Here is an 11,426-nt window from a genome sequence, read left to right as displayed (position 1 = left end):
GCTATTTTCTTAAGAGTTATGTCCTTTTACATTCTCACCAGCCGTGAGATATCCATTTTTTTAATATCCATTTTGGCAAAATGTGCTCACCAAATTTACTATTTTAGATGTATAATTTTATCTATTTGTACAGATATGTAGTGCTGTGTCATTTATGTTTTTAATTACATTGCTGTAATGACAACCTCTAATATCTTTCCATGTGATTATTTGCCATTTGTATGTCTTTTATAGTGAAATATATTTTCAAATCCTTTGTACTTTCTTTGTGTGGATTGACATTTATCTCGTTATTGAGTTTTAACAATTCTTTATATATTCTAAAACAAAAATCCTTTATCAAATATATATAGAGTGCAATCATTTCTCTTATTTTTATATTGCATTTTAATGTTATTAATAGCTGTTGAAGAACCAGTTTTGATTTTGATAAAATTTACATTATCATTTTTTTCTTTTTATTATCCATGATTTTTGCATTCTAGTTATGAAATGTTCTAGAAACTCTATAATTTGAATAGTTATATTAGGTCTATAATCAATTTGAGTTAATTTTTGTGTATGTTGTGAGGTAAGAAACTGCATTTTTTTCATATAGATATTCCATTGATCCTACAAAATTTGTTTAAAATTGTCCTGGCACTTTTGTTGTAAATCAATTTACCATAAATATAAGGTTTTCTTTCTGGACTTTCAATTTTGTTCCAATTATCTATGTGTATATTCTTATGACACTTTTAACCCTATGCTAATTTTTCATCAATTAAAAAAATCTTTATCTGCTCTTCATGTTTGAATGTTATCTTTGATTTACATAGACTTTTCAGTTGACTTTTTTTCATTCATTTAAAATTGTTGTTCCATTACCTTCATCACTTTGGAAATTCTGATGAGAAATCCATGGTCATTTAAATTATTGTTCATCTCTATATTTTCCCTGGGTGATCTTAATTATTTATCTTTATCTCTGTTTTTCAGCTATTTGACTATGATGCGCCTAGGATTTTTTTCTTTGTATTTACTTCATTTGTGTTTTGTTAAGTTCTTAAACTTGTAAACTTATATAGTTCATTTAATTTGACAGATCTTCAGCTATTCTGTTTATATTAATCTCCTATTTCTGTTCTCTCTCTTTCTGAGACTAATTTTCCATATGATAGACTCATCATACAATATTGTCTCATATATTTCTGAGGTTCTGGGTTTTTTTTTTCCCTAATATTTCTCTTTCATGTTCAGATTGCTTAATCTATCTTCAAGTTTATTAACTCATTCATCTTCCATTTTCATTTTGCTTTTATACTTAATCCAGTGATGTTTTTGTTATTAAGATGGTACTTAACTATTTATTCAATATCATTTAGTGATTTATTTTTATTAAGATGGTATTTCCAGGCCGGGCGCGGTGGCTCACGCCTGTAATTCTAGCACTCTGGGAGGCCGAGGCGGGTGGATCGCTTGAGCTCAGGAGTTCGAGACCAGCCTGAGCAAGAGCGAGACCCCGTCTCTACTAAAAATAGAAAAATTATCTGGCCAACTAAAATATATATATATATAAAAATTAGCCAGGTATGGTGGCGCATGCCTGTAGTCCCAGCTACTCGGGAGGCTGAGGCAGGAGGATCGCTTAAGCCCAGGAGTTTGAGGTTGCTGTGAGCTAGGCTGACGCCACGGCACTCACTCTAGCCCGGGCAATAAAGTGAGACTCTGTCTCAAAAAAAAAAAAAAAAAAAAGATGGTATTTCCTTCAACAACTTTAGAACTAGTTCTTTTTGATATTTTCTGATTTTTTTGGATATTTCCTATTTTTTCTTTCATCATGAAAAAAAGAAAAGCTAGAGGCTTTACATGAAAGATTTAGAAAACTTTTAAGTTGTTGATTCATCTCAACAATTATGGCTTCTTTCAGTGTTTAACTGCAAAATAAAAACAAAAACAAGTAATGTCACTTTGTGCTTGCTATTTCCTGAAAATTTTAACACCTTTAAAATCTGCCTGCATTTCTTCACTTTCTACACTTCTCAGGTAACTCTTATATTCTCACCAGAGTTCTCAGTTGTTATTTTTGAGGCAGTTAGTTTGATAAGAATTTACTGTTTGTTACAATAGTGGAACTTTCATATAAAACACATTATGACATGTTTCTCTCTAAGACTATTTGCTTGCCTAATATATTGTAATTTCTGTTTTGATTTAAGGTTTTTGGTCTCAGAGGGAGAAAGCACAGAGTATCAAATTGCACAATGAGAATCATAAGAGTCAGAGATCTGACCCAGTGTCAAATTTTATTAATAATTTCAAGAAACCAGTAAAGCGAGAAAAGGCCATATCATCAGTGTATTTCCCAGGCCGTTTCGTTTCTTACAGCATCCATAGCCTAGATTGACATATGAGGTCTCTGTGTGGTGAGTGAGTCCATGTCACTTACAAAGAGGCCATCTCAGTTCTAAAACATTCCCGTTATATAATGGTTATATGAGTCTATGTCACTTACAAAGAGGCCATCTCAGTTCTAAAACATTCCTATTATATAATGGTTATATACCATATGGGGCATTTTCCAAGGAGTCAGGCACCAGTAGTTTTTTGTTTGTTTGTTTGTTTGTTTTTTACCTCAAGCTATCCTGGACAGACTAGAGACCTCCTGCTAAAAGCAATATATATTAATAAATAATTACTATAAAAAATGCTAGTAGTTTCCTAGTTTCTACTTTATTAGCATGCTATCTTGTAAGATTTAAAGATTCTTTTGATAGTAAGACAAAACACAATGACACTGGGATATATGAAAGGCAGAACTGTGTCTTACTGAGAGCTCCAAAACAGTGAAGGCTTCCAGGCAGGGCCACACAAGAGATTGCACCCAGGGACATGGTAACAGTAAACTAGAGCCGCTGGGAGCAGCTCATGTATGGCAAGTAGAATGGAATTTGCTAAGCTTCTCAGGCTTCCTGTGGGTTAGCTAATTTAAATAATTTGTTGGGCTCTGGGGCATAGGGCCTCTCTCTAGTTGTCTTGTTTGTACCTGGTTCTTTGGTGATTAAGCAGGGGCACTGTGTCTCTTGAGTGTGAGAGTCCAATAAAAGAAGTGGTTGTCAGGTGGACATAATCAGCTGGTGAAGCAACCTCAAAACTGGGTCAAGGCAGCATTTTAAAAGGAGAAATATAAAGACTATACTTTCAGGTATCATTTCTACATTTTGCTACTAGGGAAATTTCTCTGAACATGTAGAGCACTAGAAACTATGAGGAGGCAGCACAGCATTCTCTTCTGAGCATGGAACCAGCTCTTGATATTGCTTCTCTGCTACTGCCATTTGTCACTGATGATGGTTCTTCTCTTCCTCCAGAAGAGTAAGAGGGAGAGGAAACAGTCTGAGTGATTCCCATTAAGAAGGAGAAAAAGAATTAAGTAGGAGGAGGAGGAGAAGGAGTTGGAGAAAGAGAAGGAGAAGAAGATCACATGTGCCTAGATTTTTACCTGGGTCATCTTTATTTGCTGGGAGTATTGACACCCTAAAGAGGAAATTGCAGATCTGCTTCAAAAGGACTTCATTTCCACAAGACATTAAAAATTGATTGAAGGGAATTACAAATTCTCTTTTCCATTAGTCCAATTATTCTATTCACTAGTGATATTTGGAGGTTACCACCTACCAGGTATGCTGGGCTAATATGAAGCAGCTTGCAATTATTCTTAGCCGGAGACAGTGGCCAAATATCACTCTCACAATTACATTCTTCTTTGCCTATCGTTGGTGTAGACGAGGACCTGACCTCTTCAACGTCCCCACTGAGTGTGAAATTCAGAGAGGTGAGGAAAGGTGGAAAAGTTCTAATGAAGAAGAGCATGGCCATCCAGTCACAGAGGCTGCACAGTGGACTATCTATGCCATGGACTTTGAAAAAACTACAGTTTGTGGTTGAAACTCATAAAACCACTGCCAATAGGAGCCCAGTGAGGTTGAGTCAATCTGGCTGATCAACACTCTAGCCCTTCAGACCTGATTGGGCCAAGAAGACAAATCAAAATATATCTGGATGTTAGGTGAAAGCCTTTCCTCATTGCAATGGGAGTTTTAAATATTCCTTTAGGAATTTCCTTTTATTTCCCAGTACTTAATTCGGCTGTAAACACAGGCAAACTGAACATTGAATAAGGGTAAGCATAAGCAACAAAGCAGCAAAGAGTTGATGTTGCAATCTTGAGTCCAAAGGAAGTCAGGAGGCAGAATTTCTTCTTCCTCCAGGGGACCTCAGTCATTTTCTCTTAAATCCTTCAACTGTTTGGATAAGGTCCACTCATATTATGTAGGATAATATGCTTTACTCAATGTCTACTGATTTAAATGTTAATCACATCTAAAAAATACCTCCACAGTTACATCTAGACTGGTGTTTGACCAAACATCTGGGTGCCATAGCCTAGCCAAGTTGACACATAAAATTAAGCCCTTCTCCAACCCAGTTATATTCAGGTCTCTGACCTCTACTTTCTGCCTCAAGGCAAAAATGTGAGTCAACAGAGCTGAATCCATATGAGTGTATTCAATCTCTGCCTTCCTTGAGTGTTTCAAGCTAATCTTAGCACCGTCATTACTAGCAGAGGTTCTTTTTAAGGCCAAATTCTTCTTCCAAATAGGCATTCTCTTTCTGGGTTAAGCCATTGCCATAATGGCTTGGGGTCTAACTTCTGGAATTGGTCTTCATTTTCAAAGGAGAAGCTCAGTTCTTCCAGAAATACAGAACCTTAAAAGGGGTTTTCAGTGGTGACATTTTGCTGTTTTCTTTTGCTTTTTATACACGGAAATGACCACCAGATTCTGTGCATCATTTCTTTCACAGAATCGCCAGCTTCACTTTGAGTTCTTTGGATCTCCTGATTCAGGCAAAGACAACAGTAATCTGAAAGTAATGCTGATGTTTGTAATAGAGATATTCTTAGAAATACCTGATGAACTGTCACATTTACTAGGGTTAATATTTATACACTACAATGTAGATGTATGAAAATTGTAAAATTTGTACTCAGAGTGGGGTTGCTGCAAAAAGTAGGAATGATGGTGCTGTGGTCTGAATGTTCTTATCCCCCCAAAATTTATATGTTGAGATTTAATCCCCACTCTATTTGTAGTGAGGTGGCGTCTTTGAGGGGCCATTAGGTCATGAGTTCTCAGCCCTCATGAATGGCATTAGAGCCATATAAAAGATGCCTGAGAGAGCTCGTTTGCCTCTTCCACCATGTGAGGATGCAGTAAAATGGAGCTGTCTATGAGAAATCAGCCTTTGCCAGACACCAGATCTGCTGGTGCTGTGGTCTTGTATTTCCCAGCCTCCAGAACTGTGAACAATATGTTTCTATCATTTATAAATTATCCAGTCTAAGGTATTTTGTTATAGCTCATGAAGGGACTAAATAAGATGATATGTCCTATTTAGGCAGAATGAGAGGACCTAAGCCAACACTTTCCCCCCCAAATTCCTCCACTGTTTTATTTGGCAATAAAAGTCAAGCATTTCCTCATGCCTTTTGTGGGGGAGGCAAATGATTCAAACTTGAGATGTAGACATTTGCTATGGTAGAAAAAAAAAAACAAAAGCCAGTGAGGGAAGCAGAGGAACTCACATACACGGCAGAGGCTTCTTCCTCATGGGTATGAGACACAGAACATTTCTACACACTCAGGTGCCATGTTGGGAGTCCAGAGGACATAAGGGATGAACATTTGAGAGATGATAGAATATCTTTCTATGTATTTGATCTACCAGTTTTTTTAGATGTTTATACAAAGTAGGCTTAGAAATAAACTGGTAGAAACCAATGAATTTCAATAATTGATAAAACTGCATTAGAGTTTACCATAAGATCATAAATATTATTTTACCATTAAAGCTCAAGTGATATTTGTATTTTGATGTTTTTGAGAGCAGGGGGTGGGGATGCTGTTTGCTGGTGGTTATGGTGATGACTTGTCAGCAAGTATTGAAAATTGGTAGAAGATTCATTTGGTTTTACGTACTAGATTGTGAAGTTGTGATCCTGTAGCAACTTGAGGTCCTGGTGTGGCTCCAGGAGGGAAGCTCCATGGGGGGAATGCTGAATCTTAATTTGCCTAAGATATTATAGCATAATAGTGTTCTTCAGCACTAGACTGAAGTGTGAGTATATTTTATACTCCCTGAGTATCATTTGAGGCTTTGAAGAAATTTATTGATCTACCTAGGAAATAATATTTACAAACATAATGCTGCATGGTGGAGAACGTTGCCTAGATATCCAATGGTGTCTTTCTTGTACAGATATACAGATATTTTATTCTATCGTTCATTTTTCCCTCCATGTGACTATTCTATTCTATATGATTTATTCAAACATTTATACCATTAAATTATCTCTCTCTATTAAAAAAAACTATCCTGCTGCTGTGCATATATTTTTTGACACTTTAGACATTTATAAAACTAAGTAAAATTCAACATGAATAGTCATCACCACTTTTAAATTTATGAATATCTGTCAAAATGAAAAGATACCTAGGCTAGAAGAGGACATTTAGATGATTTAGACAAGGATTAGCAAACTTTTCTGTGAAGTATCAGATGGGAGAAAGTAGAGTAGGTTTTGTGGGTCACGTGTGCTCTGTTGCATATTCTCCCCCCTTTCTGTAAACAGTTCTTTAAAAATGTAAAGCAAAATCAATCAAACAAACAGAAACAAAAAACAATTCTTAGCTAGAAGGTCATAAAAAAATGACCGTAGTTTTTCCACCCCTGAATTCTTCATTTTACATATAAGAAAACTGAGATGTAGAAATTATTGCCCTCTAGAAAACATGCAACTTTAGCCTCACTAGACCCTGAATTCCTGCTACAATTCTGGGTGCTGTGTTGTTACTCCCCGAACACATTCTTGCTTATTCCTAAGAAGTCCTTTTGAGACTTTGTGTTTATGACTATGCGAATCCTCTAGGCAGAATCCTCTCTGAGCAGCAACTGAATCTCAGTTCCATATGTTTGCTTCCCAGAACAATCAATAGAATCTTTTTTAATCTATTACAGCCTAAAATCAGAGTTGTTTTCTTTGTATCCCCCATATGTGGTTTGCCTGTGAGACACATAACAATTGTATGAGCAATCATTGCATAGTATTCATAGAGGGCCTACTTTGCAGCACTGGGCTAGGTGGAGCTACACTACTGGAGGAAAACTTAAAAACAGACAAAATTCTCTGGTGTTGCAGAGATATATTCTAGAGCATGCAGGGGAGTTTATAAGTAAAGCAATACATATAATAAAAAGTAAATTAAATTAATACATTATGTTAAAATATGAACAATGCTATTGTGAAAAAAACAACATACAAAAGATCAGGAATTCTTAAGCAGCCTTGTGTATTTATGTTAAGGGTGTCTTAAATAACAACATTGAGGGTGTAAAAGATTTTAGATGCTTTGCATAGCAGGGAAAAAAATCTAATATGGTAACATATTTGTGTATTAATTGTATTTCTCTAGCTCCATTGTTATTTTATTTCCCTAAGTGTCTGGCTTGATGTGAAGACACAAAACCATTATAAATATTTAGTTAAATTTAAATAAAGGAATCTAGTTATTAGGTTTTAAACTTGGTTCAGTGTTGTATAATTTTCAAGTCAGTCTAATATAATTTGGAGGATTAGACAAATCGGCTTATCACAATTTAAAATTTTCCTCAATAGCTAAAACATTTTGCACTCAAAGGTTAAAAAAATATAATGTGCATCTCCATGTTTTTATTGATTAAAACTAAGTATTCTTTTTTGTTTCTTTCCTTAAATGAGAACTTGAATAAAAATAGACCATAGGAAATAAAAAATAAAATGGAAGTTTCTACTTGTATCAAGTTACACATTTTAAATGCTTGTTGATTGAAAGACAGAATTAAAGAATTCATCAACAATTAAGTGATTTATCCTAGAAGTGGCATGCATTCTCTTCCTAGTTCATTCTCATATAGTCCTGCTCACCATCAAGGAAAGTGGGGATTTGCATCTCCTATGTACTTGGAAGAGGTGATGAAGGTAGGGTGAGGTAAAACCCAATTTAAACCCAAACTCACTAGAGCTTCCAAAATTAATTCCACCTCTAAGAGTGTAAGGAAAGTGTTAAAAGCCAAAATTCAATTTGTCAAAATAGATTAAAGACTCATCTCTGAAACACAAAGGTATTTATATCAAGGGCAGAGCTTGGAAAGCATTTTTATATTATAAGGTGGGATTTCATTTTTCCCTAAGGCTGAGCATTGACATCGTCTCATGATACATTATTTCAAGAGAAAAATATCTACCATCATAGTAAAAATTTGTATTACAATGATTTTCCTCCTGACTACAGCAATAACAAAGCCAATTGACATTAATCTGTATACCTTGGGAACAAACAGTGCTTGTGTTGCATGTAAGAGTTAAAGTCTTAACAGCATTGACAAAATGCAAATTATGTCTTGTTCTATGATTTAGATTTTTCTACAAGAATAGAAACCCAAATATTGACTTGTAAGGTATTTTAAAATATAGACTGTATTATCACATTTATTTTAATATCGCAAATTTGTTCCTAGATCTGTCAAGTCATTTTTAATGAGGGTTTTAAATAGGGATAAGGAAGCTTAACTGACTCAACTACTAAATTTATAAAAAAAAAATCCCTTTTCATATTTTGTCAAAATCAAACATCTAGTTCCTCTATTTTTCGAGTGAGGAAAACAGTGTTTAACCTCCTTGTAAACCAATGCTTTTTATTTTTTCCTTACATCTGAAACTGAGAGTTTTAAATGGCTACACAGTTGCACTTTAACTTTCTTTGCCAAAAGCCATCAATAATGTGGAGCTTAAATATATTATAGTTGAATATCTTCATTGTCTGCATTCTGATACTCTCCACTACAGGTTCTCTTCTTTCATAGATTACTGTGTCTATTGCTATCACAGAATATTTATTTGAGAGGACATCTTAGTGGCTCAGTGAAAATGAGAATATAATTCCTTTGTCAGAATCCAGTTCTATTCCTACGGCTTTGGAATCAAATTGGGTACTGCCTGCCTCATCATTTGGCAGGTGTCTGGCCTTTCACAGACCCAAGGCAGAAAAGCTGGGCTGAAAGAAATTATATGGTTGTTTTTGTTCTCCACAACTTGAAGATTCAATGAAATTATAATGGGATTTGTAGATTTATTTTATTTTGTCCTAGTTTATTTATATCTATCTAATCTATCTCTTGCTGATTTCCAGCATTTTTCCTTATCTAAAAATTCTTTTTATTGTATTTTAAAATTCTATTTATCTTCTTCTCTCAGGTCAAATTGAAAAATGGCAACCTCAAAATAAATATAAGCTCTGCTAAAGACTGACTACCCTGGCTAATTCTCACTGTTTACTTTATCTGTGTTAATTCTTTGACACTGAGGAAACCAGAAGCTATTGTGCCTCTGACATCTGTATGTGCCTCATCTCCTTCACTTCTCTCGTTCAGAGTTTAAGTTCCCTGACTCACACTTATAATCTCCCTTTTCACTCGTTTTTGCCTTTTTTTTTCTTTCTTTTTTTCCTGTGTGTTTTGGTGAAGTCTCATGCCTGACTACATCAAACTCTACGAGCCTGCCCTACACAGATAAACATGGCCTCGCATGAATTTCCCATCATACTGACTTATAACTCATCACTCATCTCAAGAGGGCGCTTATGCTGGTGCACGTGATACTCTATTGGACTAGTCCATTAACTCTTCCACACTCCTAAACCGACTTTATCCTCTGTCCTCAAACGTTTCCCACTCTCCTTATTCTCAGCTTTTATCTTGATCCCTATTTCATTGAAAAAATTGAAACAACCAGACAAAATTGTATGCAAGCTTTTGTTTTATCATATTAACCTTATTAACTAGAATTCCTACATCAGTGTGTATACATTCTACCTTTTCTCTGATTCTGTAAATGAATTAGTTGTAATTAGATAAGAAATAAAAGTACCTTAAAACTGCAATGCCCAACCCCCTGGCTGCTCCCCATCAATCTCATCACTGCCTGAGCTCTGTCTGCTGGCATTAGATTCTCATAGGAACACGAACCCTACTGTAAACTGTGCATGTGCAGGATCTAGGTTGTGTGCTCCTTATGAGAATCTAATGCTTGATGATCTGAGGTGGACCTGAGGCGGTGATGCAAGTGCTGGGGAGCAGCTGCAAATACAGAGAGGTTTGACTACACAATAAATGTAATGTGCTTGAATCATCCCCAAACCACCCCCCCATTAGTGGAAAAATTGTCTTCCATAAAACCAGTCCCTGGTGCCAAAAAGGTTAGAGGCCGCTGCTTTAAAATATGAACTTTGGTAATCAAAGTTAATTGTACACAGAGTAGTTTTAATGATATGACTTGGTATATACATATAAATGTGACCTTGAACTCACTTCTTCTTGCTACTCAGAAATACTTCCTGGCTCTCCTCATTGATATTGTCTCTCTTCTCCAACTTTTCCTTTCACATAGCATAGCATGTTAGCTTTCCCCTCTAAACAAAACAAAAGAAAAAACAAAGCGACTCACTAAACACCTCTTGACTTTTCTTTTACCACTCCCATCTCTCTCCTTCACTTTAGAGCTTTGCTTAATGAAAGAATTGCCCATTCCCAGTCTCCAATTGGTCTCCTCCTATTCTCTTGAATCCATGCCAATTATATTTTTACCCCTCTCCTCAAGAAAACTGCCCTCCTCAGGTCACCAATGACTCCCACATTCTACATCTAGAGAAAAGTTCCTAGTTTTTATCTTATTTGATCAACCATCAAAACCCATAACTCAGTTGATTACTCAGTCCTTGAAATCTTGATTGCTCTAGACACCATGCTTACCTGTTTTCTCTTGCTGAACTTCCGTTTATTTTAAGGCTTCACAGTCATCTGTCTGACCTTTTAATTTTGGAATTTGCCAATGGAAGTCTTTGGATTCTTCCGTTTTCCTTCTATACTCACCCACTTGATGCTTGCATTCTGTCCCAGGGTTGGTGACTCTAAATAAATATTCCAAGTTCTCCCTCTTTACTTTCTTAACTTAATGCCAGGCCACTTCTGAATACTTTCACTGCTTCCATTCTGGTACACAATACTGGTATCTCTTGCAGGGATTATTTCAATGGCCTTTTAAATGGTCTTTTTTATTTATTTATTTATTTTTTCATTCTGTGTTCATAAAGTCTATTTTCTGCACACTTGTCAAAATAGTTCTGTTGAAATATGTCATATTATTCTACATCACCATTCAAACATTTTCAAAGGCTTTGCAACTCACTCAAAGTAAAAACCAAAGCCTGGTAATAGCCTATGGAGCCATCTATGATGTTTTCCACTCCTCATTGCCTCTTCAACCACATCTTTTATTTTCTCCCTGTAGC

General features: G+C 35.6%; 1 non-coding gene across 1 annotated transcript; it reads left to right on the top strand.

Annotated features, from left to right (window-relative positions):
* Nucleotides 1–3,168: 3,168 nt before the first annotated feature.
* On the top strand, nucleotides 3,169–3,384 carry LOC123648782. Its single transcript, XR_006738781.1, has one exon. It is a non-coding gene; the product is annotated as a small nucleolar RNA U3 (small nucleolar RNA).
* Nucleotides 3,385–11,426: the final 8,042 nt, after the last annotated feature.

This window comes from Lemur catta, chromosome 12, assembly GCF_020740605.2.
Source record: "Lemur catta isolate mLemCat1 chromosome 12, mLemCat1.pri, whole genome shotgun sequence".
NCBI lineage: Eukaryota > Metazoa > Chordata > Mammalia > Primates > Lemuridae > Lemur > Lemur catta.
The sequence above is the reverse complement of the archived record's forward strand: the minus strand, read 5'-3'. Positions and strand labels throughout refer to the sequence as shown.